A 14,970-nucleotide genomic window follows, 5' to 3' on the forward strand; every position below is an offset into this window, starting at 1 on the left:
GAGTTGCTCTTCTCGAGGAGTATCTTTGTGGCGTTCTCTGTATTTCCTGGATTTGAATGTTGGCCTGCCCTAGTAGGTTGGGGAAGTTCTCCTGGATGATATCCTGAAGAGTGTTTTCCAACTTGGTTCCATTTTCCCCCTCACTTTCAGGCACCCCAATCAGACGTAGATTTGGTCTTTTTACATAATCCCATACTTCTTGCAGGCTTTGTTCATTTCTTTTTCTTCTTTTTTCTTTTGGTTTCTCTTCTCGGTTCATTTCATTCATTTGATCCTCAATCGCTGATACTCTTTCTTCCAGTTGATTGAGTCGATTACTGAAGCTTGTGCATTTGTCACGTATTTCTCATGTCATGCTTTTATCTCTTTCATTTCGTTTATAACCTTCTCTGCATTAATTACTCTAGCCATCAATTCTTCCACTGTTTTTTCAAGATTTTTAGTTTCTTTGCGCTGGGTACGTAATTCCTCCTTTAGTTCTGAGAAGTCTGATGGACTGAAGCCTTCTTCTCTCATCTCGTCAAAGTCATTCTCCGTCCAGCTTTGATCCATTGCTGGCGATGAGCTGCGCTCCTTTGCCGGGGGAGATGCGCTCTTATTTTTTGAATTTCTAGCTTTTCTGCCCTGCTTTTTCCCCATCTTTGTGGTTTTATCTGCCTCTGGTCTTTGATGATGGTGACGTACTGATGGGGTTTTGGTGTAGGTGTCCTTCCTGTTTGATAGTTTTCCTTCTAACAGTCAGGACCCTCAGCTGTAGGTCTGTTGGAGATTGCTTGAGGTCCACTCCAGACCCTGTTTGCCTGGGTATCAGCAGCAGAGGCTGCAGAAGATAGAATATTGCTGAACAGCGAGTGTACCTGTCTGATTATTGCTTTGGAAGCTTCCTTTCAGGGGTGTACTCCACCCTGTGAGGTGTGGGGTGTCAGACTGCCCCTAGTGGGGGATGTCTCTCAGTTAGGCTACTCAGGGGTCAGGGACCCGCTTGAACAGGCAGTCTGTCCCTTCTCAGATCTCAACCTCCGTGTTGGGAGATCCACTGCTCTCTTCAAAGCTGTCAGACAGAGTCGTTTGCGTCTGCAGAGGTTTCTGCTGCTTTTGTTGTTGTTTAGCTGTGCCCTGTCCCCAGAGGTGGAGTCTACAGAGACAGGCAGGTTCCCTTGAGCTGCTGTGAGCTCCACCCAGTTGGAGCTTCCCAGCAGCTTTGTTTACCTACGTAAGCCTCAGCAATGGCGGGCGCCCCTCCCCCAGCCTCACTGCTGCCTTGCGGTTAGATCGCAGACTGCTGTGCTAGCAATGAGGGAGGCTCCGTGGGCGTGGGACCCTCCTGGCCAGGTGTGGGATACAATCTCCTGGTGCCCCGTTTGCTTAAAGCGCAGTATTGGGGTGGGAGTTACCCGATTTTCCAGGTGTTGTGTGTCTCAGTTCCCCTGGCTAGGAAAAGGGATTCCCTTCCCCCTTGCGCTTCCTAGGTGAGGTGATGCCTTGCCCTGCTTCAGCTCTGGCTGGTTGGGCTGCAGCAGCTGAGCAGCACCGATTGTCTGGCACTCCCTAGTGAGATGAACCCAGTACCTCAGTTGAAAATGCAGAAATCACCGGTCTTCTGTGTCGCTCGCACTGGGAGTTGGAGACTGGAGCTGTTCCTATTCGGCCATCTTGCTCCGCCCTCTAAACTTATATTTTAAAGTGTAATGCTTGAAACACTTTAGAAATCTGTTTCTTTCTCTTCAAGAAAATACACATGAAGATTTCAGAGGAAAATAATTCCCTATGTTTAATTACAATTAGAGTATCAGATTGGGTGCAGTGACTCATATCTGTAATCCCTGCACTCCGGGAGGCTGAGGCTGGAGAATAGCTTGAGCCCAGGAGTTTGAGACCAGCCTGAGCAAGAAAGAAAGACTCCATCTCTACAAAAAATATAAACATTAACTGGAATAGTGGAATGGGCCTGTAGTTCTAGCTACTCAGGAGGCTGAGATGGAGGAATCACCTGAGCTTGGGAAGTAGAGGCTGCAGTGAACCGTGATCACGCCACTGCACTCAGCCTGAGTGACAATGTGAAACCCTGTCTCAAAAAAAAAAAAAAGAACCTCAATGACAGTTAGGTAATTCCCACCTCAGAAACAAAGTCCTCCCTCTTTATTTTACTCAGGCAATAAAGCAACTCAGTCAAGGAAGGCTCAGTGCTTCCTATCCTTTTGCATAAGATGTGCTTGCATGGAAACTTGTCTTCAACCAGTCTAGTCTCACTGAGTTTGTGTTCCATGTGTTCACCACAGTCCCTGAATTTCAGGTTCTTCTCTTCCTTCTCTTCTTCCTTCTCTTCTTGATGATCCTCTGTGGCAACACAGTCATCATCTGGGTTGTGTGCCTACACCGCATTCTCCGAACCCAGATGTATTTCTTCTTGTCCAACCTGCCCTTTGTAGAGATCTGCTACACCACCATTGTGGTGCCCTTGATGCTTTCCAACATTTTTGGGGCCCAGAAGCCCATCCCACTGGCTGGATGTGGGGCCCAAATGTTCTTTCTCACACTTGGTGGTGCTGACTGTTTCCTCTTGGCGATCATGGCCTATGACCGCTATGTGGCCATCTGCCACCAACATGACCTGCATGCTGTGTGTGCAGAAGCTGCTCGGCGCCGTGGGTCTGGCCTTCCTCGTCTCCCTGCAGTTCACTGCCTTAATCTTCACCCCGCCCTTCTGCGGCCACCGCCGGGAAATTAACCACTTCCTCTGCAATGTACCTCCCATCCTGTGCCTGTCCTGCACCGACATCCGCGTGCACCAGGCTGTTCTCTATGTCGTGAGCATCCTCGTGCTAACCGTCCCCTTCTTGTGCATCTGCGTCTCCTACATGTTCATCACCTGCGCCATCCCGCACATCCGTTCTGCCGAGGGCCACTGCGGGCCTTCTCCACCTGCTCCTCCCACCTTACCGTGGTCCTGCTGCAGTATGGCTGCTGTGCCTTGGTATACTTGCGTCCCCAGTCCAGCTCCTCTGTAGATGAAGACCGCCAGTTTGCCCTTGTTTACACCTTTATCACACCATTACTCAACCCTTTGGTTTACACCCTTAGGAACAAGGATGTCAAAGGTGCCCTGAAAAAAGTGATTAGTACCAAAGGGACATCTGAGTCCTTCTGAAGGCTCTGAGAGACTGAAAGGGGCACCTGGGCATGGGACAACGGTAAAACTCTTCCATCCAAATGCTAGATTTGCCTTCATTGTATCAGAATTTGGACTTTGATTAATTCTCTGTACCTAATGCACTTAGTTGCTACAGATCATTCTCATTTTTAAAAAAGGTCTCCCAAAACCTTAAAACTCCAAAAAGTGTAGACTGCTATTGTTCACTTAACTTCAAATTTATAATTTTACCTCTCCTCTAAAGCAATATAAAAGGAAAAATTTATTTTAAGAAATTGGCTCATGTGACTGTGGGGGTGAAAGCAAAGAGGGGTCAGGTGTGGTGGCTCACACCTGTAATCCCAGCACTTTGGGAGGCCAAGGTGGGTGGATCGCTTGAGCCCAGGAGTTTGAGACCAGCCTGGGCAACATGGTGAAACCCCATTTCTCCAAAAATATATATATAAAAAGTAACCGGGCATGGTGGCACATGCCTGTATTCCCAGCTACTTGGGAGGCTAAGGTGGGAGAATCACTCGAGCCTAGGAGGTCGAAGCTGCAGTGAGCCGGGATCACACCGCTGCACTCCAGCCTGGGCAACAGAGTGAGACCCTCTCTAAAGTAAATAAATAAAAGCAAAGAGGAGTTGTAGGAGTGGGTCCTATTGTCCTATAAGGCAATTACCTCAGGGGATGCCATTAGTGAAAAAGTAGAGTTAATCTCAGTCAAGGGTGAAGTGGCTGCTTTACTGGCAAAAGACTAACCAGAATTCAGGGGTTCTATACTCCCACCTTCATCAGAATCGTCTCATATGTCCCCATTTCAATTTTCTAGAGCCCATTTCTTCTCAATTCATGCCCTTGCTTTAACAGTACACATCCTGCAAGGATGGGAATTCAATATGCATTGTAAATCACCAATTCACAGCATGAGATTCTGCATTTGGTTATCAGAAACCTCAGTTCTACCACTACAAGAGATATAGGTCACTTTGAGGACAGACATACAAGTTTTTACACCATTTATGCAGTGCTTGAGCTTAGAATTTGAACTCCTGAACTCATCCTTTCTTTTCCACTTGGTCTAGTGAAATTATGTAATAGAAGCAGCTAGTCCATTTCATTATACTCACTAGTTTGATAAAAGTATGTGAAAGTATTATATGCACATTCACCCAGAACTTTGCCTCTTACAAATATTTGATTGGATGTATCCAATCGTGATGTTTTGCATATCCCTATTGCCACATCACACCATGGACCTTTAGCATTATGGAGGGTAATTTGCTTACCCAAATCTACTGATTTAAATATTAATCTCATCTAAAAGATAATCTCACAGGAGTGTCTAGACTAGCAAAGATAACGCATATAACTAACCATCACAGCCCAGAAGATGACAAAGATGTAAGTTAAATCTCAATGGTATAATGTTTCTTCTATACCAAACTCTAAGGAAAGGCTTGTAACAATAGTTAACTATAGAAATAGAAACTCATCAGCTGGGCGCGGTGACTCATGCTTGTAATCCCAGCATTTTGGGAGGTCATGGTAGGATCATGTGAGGTCAGGAGTTCAAGACCAGCCTGGCCAACATGGTGAAACCCATTCTCTATTAAATATACAAAAATTAGCCAGGGCAGTGGTGTGCACCTGTAGTCCCAGCTACTCGGGAGGCTGAGTCAGGAGAATCGCTTGAACCCAGGAGGCACAGGTTGCACTGAGCTGAGATTGTGCCATTGTATTCCAGCCTAGGCAACAGAGCAAGACTACATCTCAAAAAAAAAAAAAAAAAAAGGGAAATAGAAACTCGTCATGTGAAATATTGCTTTGAAACATAAAGCCATCAACTGAGTCTTAAATACAATATATATTTAGTTTCAAGAAATTCTCATTGTGTGTTTTAATTTGTATTGATAAATAGTTGCATATATTTATGGGATACATCGTGGTCTTTTGAGATATGTATACAGTAGTCCCCCCTTATCTAAAGGGGATACATTTCAAGACCCCCAGTGAATGCACAAAACCATGGATAGAAAGAACCCTATATATGCTGTTTCTTTCATACATATATACCTATGATAAAGTTTAATTTTAAATTAGGCACAATAAAAGGTTAACAACAATAACTAACAGCAAAACGGAGCAATTACAACAATATGCTAGCATTGCAACTCTTGCTCTTTGGAGGCCATTATTAAGTAAAATAAGGGTTACTTGAACACAAGCACTGGGATACAGCAACAGTTGATCTTATACATGAGACAACAAGTGACTAACAAGAAGGTAGCACGTACCATGTGGATATGCTGGACAAAGGGATGATTGACATCCTGGATTGGGGAATTTCATCATGCTACTCAGAACAACACACAATTTAAAACTTTTGAGTTATTTCTGGAATTTTCTATTTAATATTTTCAGACCTCAGTTGCCTATGGGTAACCACAACCTCAGATAGCATAACATGAAAAAGGGAAGACTATTGTATAGAGTAGAAAGATTAAATCAAGCAATTAACATATCCATCATCTCACCAACTTATTATTTTTTTGTGGTGAGGATGTTTAAAATCTATTCGTTTAGCAATTTTGAAATACATGGTACATTATTATTAACTGTGGTCACCATATAGTACAATAGATCAGTATATCTTATTCTTCAAGTCTAACTGAAACTTTATACCCTTTGATCAAAATCTCCCTTTTCTCCATCCTCCCCAGCTTCTGGACTCTGGTAACTGCCTTTTTTAGATTGATTCCATATCTTGGCTATTGTGGACAGTGCTGCAATGAACATGGATGTGCAGACATCTCTTCAACATGCTGATTTCATTTCCTTTGTATATATACTAAGAAATGGGATCATTCTCATTAGTTTTAATCTTTAGAAAAATGTTAAACCCTTAGTCTAATAAGTTATTGAAAGCAGTGTGACATTGTTTAAATGAGTAGATACTTGTCCTCCTAAGTATCTTCTAATTCTCCACTCATTTTCTTTAAGGTCCTAAAGAGTCACTGAGTTTTATTGCTGGATAGTAAGAGGGAAGTATTCGATAGAATCAGAAGAACAGAGTTGGTTCTAGTTTTGCTAGACTTTTTGGGCACTTCACACAAATCAAGTAATTTCTCTGGATCTCAGTTTCTTCATAAAGATATCTGACACTAGGATTTTCAAAATCCTCATAATCAAATATGCATAATCAAATTTAGTAGTGTGCTGTTTCAGACATGCTTTCTTCCAGCTTCAAGTCCTTTACAAGTTCTGTTCCCTTTCCCCTTTGTTTGAACTGCTTTTCTCCACAATGTGGTAGCTGTTTTTTTCCTACTTTACAGATTTCGTCACAAACGTCACCTCTTCAGAGAAGATGCTTTTCATGACGTCTTCTTCCAATCATTCTCTATCCTATTATCTTGTGGTATTTTCTCCATGGAGTTTATCACTGTCTGATAATATCTCATTTACTTATTTAACCTGTTGGTTATCTGTTTCACTAGATATAATGTAAGCTTCATGAAAGTGGGAATCTTGCCTGTTTTATTCATCTTTGTATCCCCAAAACTTAGAACAGTGATGGACACATCATATTACACATAAATGTGTTTAATAATCAATCAATGATGGACCAAACTCTAAATGGGTGAACCTTAAGACTGTGTAATCATCACCTAGGGTCATAGTCACATCTCAAAGAGTACATAACAAACATATGTTCCATTGTAAATGTCTAATATACCAAGGAAAGTAAGAAAAAGAGAATTATAATAAGAACAAAGATTTTTTTTTAATTAGCAGACTTTAATATGGCAAGATAATATCTGGGCAGGTACATGCTCAAAGTCTATGAAATTTTTATGGTATGTTGAGTGAATATGTATACTTTCTTCAAATTCTGGAAAACCATAATAAGGGAGTTATTTTTAAAGTAACAGAGGAAAGTAACAAAAGAAAATTAAATGTTTTCCATTGTTTCTTTATCCAAGTGAAGATATCAGAATCTCCTTTTCTACACATAAAATGTAAATATTGTCTCAGTTTTCCAGGGCAATAAGAATTTGGGACTTGGGCTGAACCTTGCTATGACAGATATAATGGGAATACACTTGAAACAGCAGACTTAGAGGACCATGTTTAGGGAACTTTGTATTTGTTGGAAAATTATTTTGAGAACCAAGAATATTCCTAAAGGGTAATACTGGTCTTTACTTTGACATGTATACTCCAATATTCCATTGACTGGAGATGCTGCACACTTTTAAACAACCGGATCTCATGAGAACTCACTCACTTGCACAAGAACAACACCAAGGAGATGTTGCTAAACAGTTCATGAGAAATCTACCCTCCATCATCAAACCACCTCCCACCAGGCCCCATTTCCAACACTGGGAATTACAAGTTGACATGAGATTTGATGAGACACAGATCCAAACCATATCGCTGACTACAGTAAAATTCTCAAAGTTAATCATTGTGACACAGATTGCACAGACCTCCATCATAACATAGATACAATAGCCTTTAAATGTCTTTTGTTGTAGCCTTCTATAAACTATGTCCTTGAAGAATAATTTTTTTTCACAGTGCTGCCCAACTGTTGGATGCAAAGTTGTTTTCCTTAGAGGCCCCTAAACAAGTAATTTGATTAAGAAATAATCTTTTTCCCCTTTTTTATTTGTACAAATACAACAGGTACAAGTGCAGTTTTGTTACATGGATAGGTTGTGTAGTGGTGAAGTCTGAGCAGTCAGTGTAACCATCATCCAAATAATATTTTATCTATTATGTGGTTTCACATCCCTCACCCCCTTTCCAGCCTCCCATCATTCCAAGTCTCCAGTGTCTGCTATTGAACATTGTATGTCCACTGTACACATTATTTATCTCCCACTTATAAGTGAGAACATGTGGTATTTGTCTTTCTGGGTCTAATTTGTTTCACTTAAGTTAACAGCCTCCAGTTCCATGTATGTTCTGCAAAAGACATGACCTCATCCTTTCTTAAGGCTGAATATATATACCACATTTTCTTTATCCATTGACCTGTGGATGGACACTTAGGTTGATTCCAAATCTTTGCTATTGATAATAGTGCTGTGATAAATATATGAGTGCAGGTATCTTTTTCATATAATGATTTCTTTTCTTTTGGGTAGATATTCAGTAGTGGGGTTGTTGGATCAAATAGTGGTTCTATTTTTAATTCTTTGAGAAATCTCCATACTGTTTTCCATAGAGGTTGTACTAATTTACATTCCCACCAATAGTATATAAGCATTCTTTTTCTCTGCATCCTTACCAAAATCGACTTTTTAATAATAGCCATTCTGCCTGGTGTAAGATGATATCTCATTGTTTGCATTCTTTATCTGTCATTACTGACTTTCCATTTTGGGTACTGACTTTCCATTAAAGGCTATTTCTATTTGGCTAGTGTGATCCTTTGGTAGTGTCACATTCGCGTTTTTCACAGCTCAGAATTCTTACACTGCTTCCCTCTCATCTGGAAAGACTGACACTTCTAATGTTTGTAATTATTTTCATGCAGATAGGTTTTTTTTTGTTTGTTTCTTTATATTTTTTTTTCTTGACATTCCTCCCCTTCCTAGGGTGTGTGACTATAGAGTATGCTGGATAGGGTCTTAGGCTATGCACTTCTCTAGGCAGGTTTTATATTGGGCTGTGCAGTTTGGCCTAAAGACCAGTAGATGGTGCTTATGGGTAAGAGCCAGCTGTGGCCCGATATGATCCTCACCAAGTTAGTGTCTCCTTTGCACAGGTTCAAGGTTAGTCCTACTTGATGATAACCCACCAAGTCTCTCTGGCACTTGCTCGCCAGTCTTCCTGGACCTGAAGTCTTGACCCAGAACCGGCACTGTTGCAGTCATCTTTCTGCCGATGAAAGCCATCCTGATGTTAGCTGCCTGCCCTCCTGGATTCCTGCATCTGTCCTGATCACCCTAATGTATTCCTGGCCTGGCTTCTAGACAGGCCAGACTCTGTGTAATTAGCTTTTGCTTCAGTTTCCCTCCCTAAACATCAGTTCATGAAAGTAGAGTTCTTACCTTTATCATAGACCACCCAAATGGGTTCTAACACCTGCCTAGCACTTGCCAGTCCTTTGACTGAGAGAGAAGGAGTTGAAATATTGTCCCAAATCTCCCAGTCTGGTTGGAGTTCTGAATAAAGGACTGGTTAGCCAAGACCAAACCACAGGATTAATTATCTCTTGCTAATCCAAGAAAATAGTTGCACCATCTCCATCCATACTGTCCTAGTCCAGTCCACCATTAGCTCTCATCTGAACTTGCTAAAAGTATCTCTAATGAGGCTAGATTTTATTCCTGACAATCCATTGACTGGAAGAGAATGAATAATTAGCCAAGACATGTTATTTCTCCAGGTTTCCCCTGCTCACTACCTGTCTCTCCACTTGTGCGGTCTATGCAATAATTGGCATGAAATTGTTAAAAAGGAACTACCAAGCTCCTACTCTTGCCAGACATGGAGTCAGAAAGTAACACCCAGGGTGTGTCAGGGTGGTAATGTTTCTGTCTAATAAGAATGTTACTCTTTACCTTTAAGGATTTTTATTGCACAGATAGTAAACGGCCAGAGATTTTATCATCATCATTCTCACCGTCACTAACGTCTTTCCCAGATTCATAAGAACAAGAAAAAATCAGCCCACTTCAGAGTTTATTGAAGGAAACTTCTGCTTCCTCGAAATATTACCGTAAAACCTTGGGATATCATTTTTGTGCCTTCATAAATCAAAGGTCACATTAAGCACATTCTGAAAATAAGAAGTAACATACAGAACAACAAGGGGTATGGAGTAAAGAACTTTCACAAAGCAAGGACAAGAGGAACGAGTTGATCAGAACAGTCGTTTTCTCCCTAGTATCAGTTCTTTAATGAGGTGGCCATGAAATTGTGCCACTCAGCTCTCCAGAGGCAGGAAGCATGATTCATGGATTTGAATTTCGCCAGATGCTAAAACCCAATCCACCACTGTGTCTGTGGCATGGCCACATGTCCCATAGACTTCTTGCAGCCAATGATTATGTTAGGAATACGAAGGCAACCCCATTCCTGGAAGATGTAGGTTAACTGTGACTTAAAAGATTGGATAAGGACACTCCATCAACTCTGTTGAAACTCTTAGAACTATCCTGCAGCCTGAGATTCTACCTGTTCAAGCCTTCCTTTTATATAAGGGTCAGATCTGCATCATTGTCCAACAGCTCTCCCTGCCTTCCCTGGCTCCCTCCCCCTCCTCTCTAATAAAATTTACCCCAATATCTGTTTCACATCTAATCCTGCATTGGCATCTGCTTCTCAGAGTATTCAAATCAATGTACTTAATAACAGTAAACTGGTAGCTTGTATCAGACCTTCCAGTATGTCATGTTATGTTGTCTGTTCCTTGTTGTGTTTTCTTTTTATTATTTTTCATTTGTGTGGATACATAGTAGGTGTATATATTTATAGAGTACATGAGATATTTTTATACAGGCATACAATGCAAAATAATCACATCAGGGTAAATGGGGTATCCATTATCTCAAGCATTTATCATATCTTGGTGTTACAAATGTTCCAAATCATATTCGTTTATTTTTAAATGTACAATAATTTTTTGTTGACTGTAATCACCCTATTGTGCTATCAAATGCTAGGTCTTATTCATTCTGTCTAACTACATTTTTGCACCCATTAACTATCCCCACCTCCCCACCTTCCCCCCACCCTGTCTATCTCCATGAGTTCAACTGGTTTGATTTTTAGCTCCCACAAATAAGCAACAACATGTCACTTAACATATTGTCCTCCAGTACCATCCATGTTGTTTCAAATTACAGGATCTCATTTTTTTTTAATGGCTAAATGATACTCCATTTTGTATATGTACCCCATTTTTTTTCTTTCTTTCTTTTTCCTTTTTTTTTTTGGTGTGTGTGTGCTTTTTATTGTTGTTGTTGAGACAGAGTCTTGCTCTGTCACCCAGGCTGGAGTGCAGTGGTGCAATCTCTGCTCACTGCAACTTCTGCCTCCCAGATTCAAGCAATTTTCCTGCCTCTGCCTCCTGAGTAGCTGGAATTACAGGCGTGCGCCACCATGCCCAGCTAGTTTTTGTATTTTTAGTAGAGACAGGGTTTCACCGTGTTAGCCGAGCTGATCTTGAACTCCTGACCCCAGGTGATCCACCTGCCTTGGCCTCCCAAAGTGCTGGGATTACAGATGTGAGCCACGGGGCCTGGCCCTATGTACCCCATTTTCTTTATCCATTCATCTGTTGATGAACACTTCACTTGCTTCCAAATCCTGGCTATTGTGAGCAGCGCTGCAGTGAACATGAGAATGCATATATATACTCTTTAATATACTGATTTCCTTATATATATACTCTTTAATATACTGATTTCCTTTCTTTTCAATATATACCTAGCAGTGGGATTGCTGGATTGTATGGTAGCTCTAGTTTTATTTTTCTAAGGACTCTCCATACTGTGCCACAGGGTTGAACTAATTTAAATTCCCGCCAACTGTATACAAGGATTCCCCTTTCTCTGCATCCTTACCAGTATTAATTATTGTCTGTCTTTTGGATAAAAGTCAATGTAACTGAGGTGAGATGATATTTCATTGTAGTTTGATTTGCATTTATCTGATAATCAATGATGTTGAACACCTTTTCATATGCCTGTTTACCATTTGTATGTCTTCTTTTGGGGAACATCTATTCAGGTCTTTTGCTCATTTGTTTTCACTTATACATATTCAACTTTTATTTTAGATTTAGGAGTCTATATGCAGGTTTATTACCTGGGTATATTGTGTGATGCTGACGTTTGGCAGTATGATTGCTCCCATCGCCCAAGTACTGAGCATAGTACCCAATAATTTTCCAACTCTTGCCCATCTCCCTCTCCCCTTTAGTAGTCCATAGTGTCTATTGTTGTTATCTTTATGCCTATGAGTACCCATTGTTTAGCTGCCATTTTTAAATGAGAACACGTGGTATTTGGTGTTCTGTGCCTGCATTAATTCCCTTAGGATAATAATCTCCAGCTGCATCCATGTTGTTACAAAGGATATGATTTCATTCTTTTTTATGGTTGCACAGTATTCCATGGTGTAAAAGTACTACATTTTCTTTAACCAATCCACAGATGATGGGCACGTAGGTTGATTTCATGTCTTTGCTATTCTAAGTAGTGCATACTGGTGTGTGTGTTTTTTGGTAAAATGATTTATTTTTTCCTGCATATGTCCAGTTTTGGGATTGCTGAGTCAAATGATAGTTCTTTCTTTTTTCAACTTTTACTTTGGTCATTTTATTTTTATTTATTTATTTTATTTCCATAGTTTATTGAGGAATAGGTGGTGTTTGGTTACATGAGTAAATTCTTTAGCAGTGATTTGTGAGATTTTGCTGCACCCATCACTTGAGCAGTATACACTAAACCCAATTTCTACTCTTTTATCCCTCAGCCCCTTCCCACCCTTTCTCCCTGAGTCCCCGAAGTCCACTGTGTCATTCTTATGCCTTTACATCCTCATAGCTTAGCTCCCACTTATGAGTGAGAGCATATGATGTTTGGTTTTCCATTCCTGAGTTACTTCACTTTGAATAATAGTCTCCAGTCTCATCCAGGTCACTGTGAATGCCATTAATTCATTCCTTTTAATGGTTGAGTAGTATTCCATCACATATATATACACACATATATCTCACAGTTTCTTTATCCACTTGTTGATTGATGAGCATTTGGGTTGGTTCCACATTTTTGCGATTGTGAATTGTGCTGCTATAGACATGCGTGTGCAAGTATCTTTTTCGTATAATGACTTTTTTTCCTCTGGGTAGATACCCAGTAGTGGAAATGCTGAATCAAATGGTAGTTCTACTTTTAATTCTTTAAGGAATCTCCACACTGTTTTTCATAGTGGTTGCACTAGCTTACATTCACACCAGCAGTGTAGAAGTGTTCCCTGTTGGCATCTATGCCAACATCTATTTTTTTTATTATGACCATTCTTGCAGGAGTAAGGTGGTATCACATTGTGGTTTTGATTTGCATTTCCCTGATCATTAGTGATGTTGAGCATTTTTTCATATGTTTATTGGCCCTTTGTATATTTTCTTTCGAGAATTGTCTATTCATGTCCTTAGTCCACTTTTTGGTGGGATTGTTTTTTTTTTTTTTTCCTTGCTAATTGGTTTGAGTTTGTTGTAGATTCTGGATATTAGTCCTTTGTCAGAGGTATAGATTGTGAAGATTTTCTCCCACTCTGTGGGTTGTCTGTTTACTCTTCTGACTGTTCCTTTTGCCAGGCAAAAGCTCTTTAGTTTAATTAGGTCCCAGCTCTTTATTTTGTTTTTGTTGCATTTGCTTTTGGGCTCTCGGTCAAAAAATCCTTGCCTAAGCCAATGTCTAAGAAGGTTTTCCAAAGTTATTTTCCAGAATTTTAATAGTTTCAGGTCTTAGATTTAAGTCCTTAATCCATCTTGAGTTGATTTTTGAATAAGGATCCAATTTCATTCTCCTACATGTGGCTTGCCAATTATCCCAGCACCGTTTGTTGAATTGGATGTCCTTTCCCCACTTTATGTTTTTGTTTCTTTTGTCAAAGATCAGTTGACTGTAAGAATTTGGATGTATTTGTCGGTTCTCTATTCTCTTCCATTGTTCTATGTGCCTATTTTTATGCCAGTATCATGCTGTTTTGGTGACTATGGCCTTGTAGTATAGTTTGAAATAAGGTAATGTGACGCTTCCAGATTTGCTCTTTTTGCTTAGTCTTGCTTTGGTTATGTGGGCTCTTTTTTGGCTCCATATGAATTTTAGAATTTTTTTTTAATTCTGTGAAGAATAATGGTGGTATGTTAATGGGAATTGCATTGATTTGTAGATTGCTTTTGGCAGTATGGTCATTTTCACAATATTGATTCTACCTATCCATGAGCATGGGATGTGTTTCCATTTGTTTGTGTCGTCTATCATTTCCTTCAGCAGTGATTTGTAGTTTTCCTTGTAGAGGTCTTTCACCTCCTTGGTTAGGTATATTCTTAAGTATTTTATTTTTTTATGCAGCTGTTGTAAAGGGGGTTGAGTTCTTGATTTGATTCTCCACTTGGTCGCTGTTGGTGTGTAGAAGAGCTACTGATTTGTGTACATTAATTTTGTATCCTGAAACTTTGCTGAATTCTTTCATCAGTTCTAGGAGCTTTCTGGAGGAGTCTTTTGGGTTTTCTAGGTAAAGAATCATATCATCAGCAAACAGCAACTTGACTTCCTCTTTACCAATTTGGATGCCCTTTATTTCTTCCTTTTGTCTGATTGCTCTGGCTGGGACTTCCACTACTATGTTGAAGAGGAGTGGTGAGAGTGGGCATCCTTGTCTTGTTCCAGTTCTCAGAGGGAATGCTTTCAACTTTTCTCCATTCAGTATTATGTTGGTTGTGGGTTTGTCATAGACAGCTTTTATCACATTGAGATATATCTTGTGTATATGTGCCGATTTTGCTGAGAGTTTTAATCATAAAGGGATGCTGGATTTGTTGATTGCTTTTTCTGCAACTATTGAGATGATCATGTGATTTTTGGCTTTGATTTTATTTATGTGGTGTATCACATTTATTGACTTATATATGTTAAACCATCCCTGAATCCCTGATATGAAACCCACTTGATCATGGTGGATTATCTTTTTGATATTTTTTTTAATTCAATTAGCTCGTATTTTGTTAAGGATTTTAGCATCTATGCTCATCAGGGTTATTGGTCTGTAGTTTTGGTTTTTTGTTTTGTTTTGGTTTTGGTTATGTCC

General features: G+C 40.1%; 1 pseudogene; it reads left to right on the forward strand.

Annotated features, from left to right (window-relative positions):
- Positions 1–3,148, forward strand: part of LOC112605841 — a 10,718-nt pseudogene extending 7,570 nt beyond the window's left edge.
- Positions 3,149–14,970: the final 11,822 nt, after the last annotated feature.

Source organism: Theropithecus gelada, chromosome 14 (genome assembly GCF_003255815.1).
Source record: "Theropithecus gelada isolate Dixy chromosome 14, Tgel_1.0, whole genome shotgun sequence".
Taxonomy (NCBI): Eukaryota; Metazoa; Chordata; class Mammalia; order Primates; family Cercopithecidae; genus Theropithecus; species Theropithecus gelada.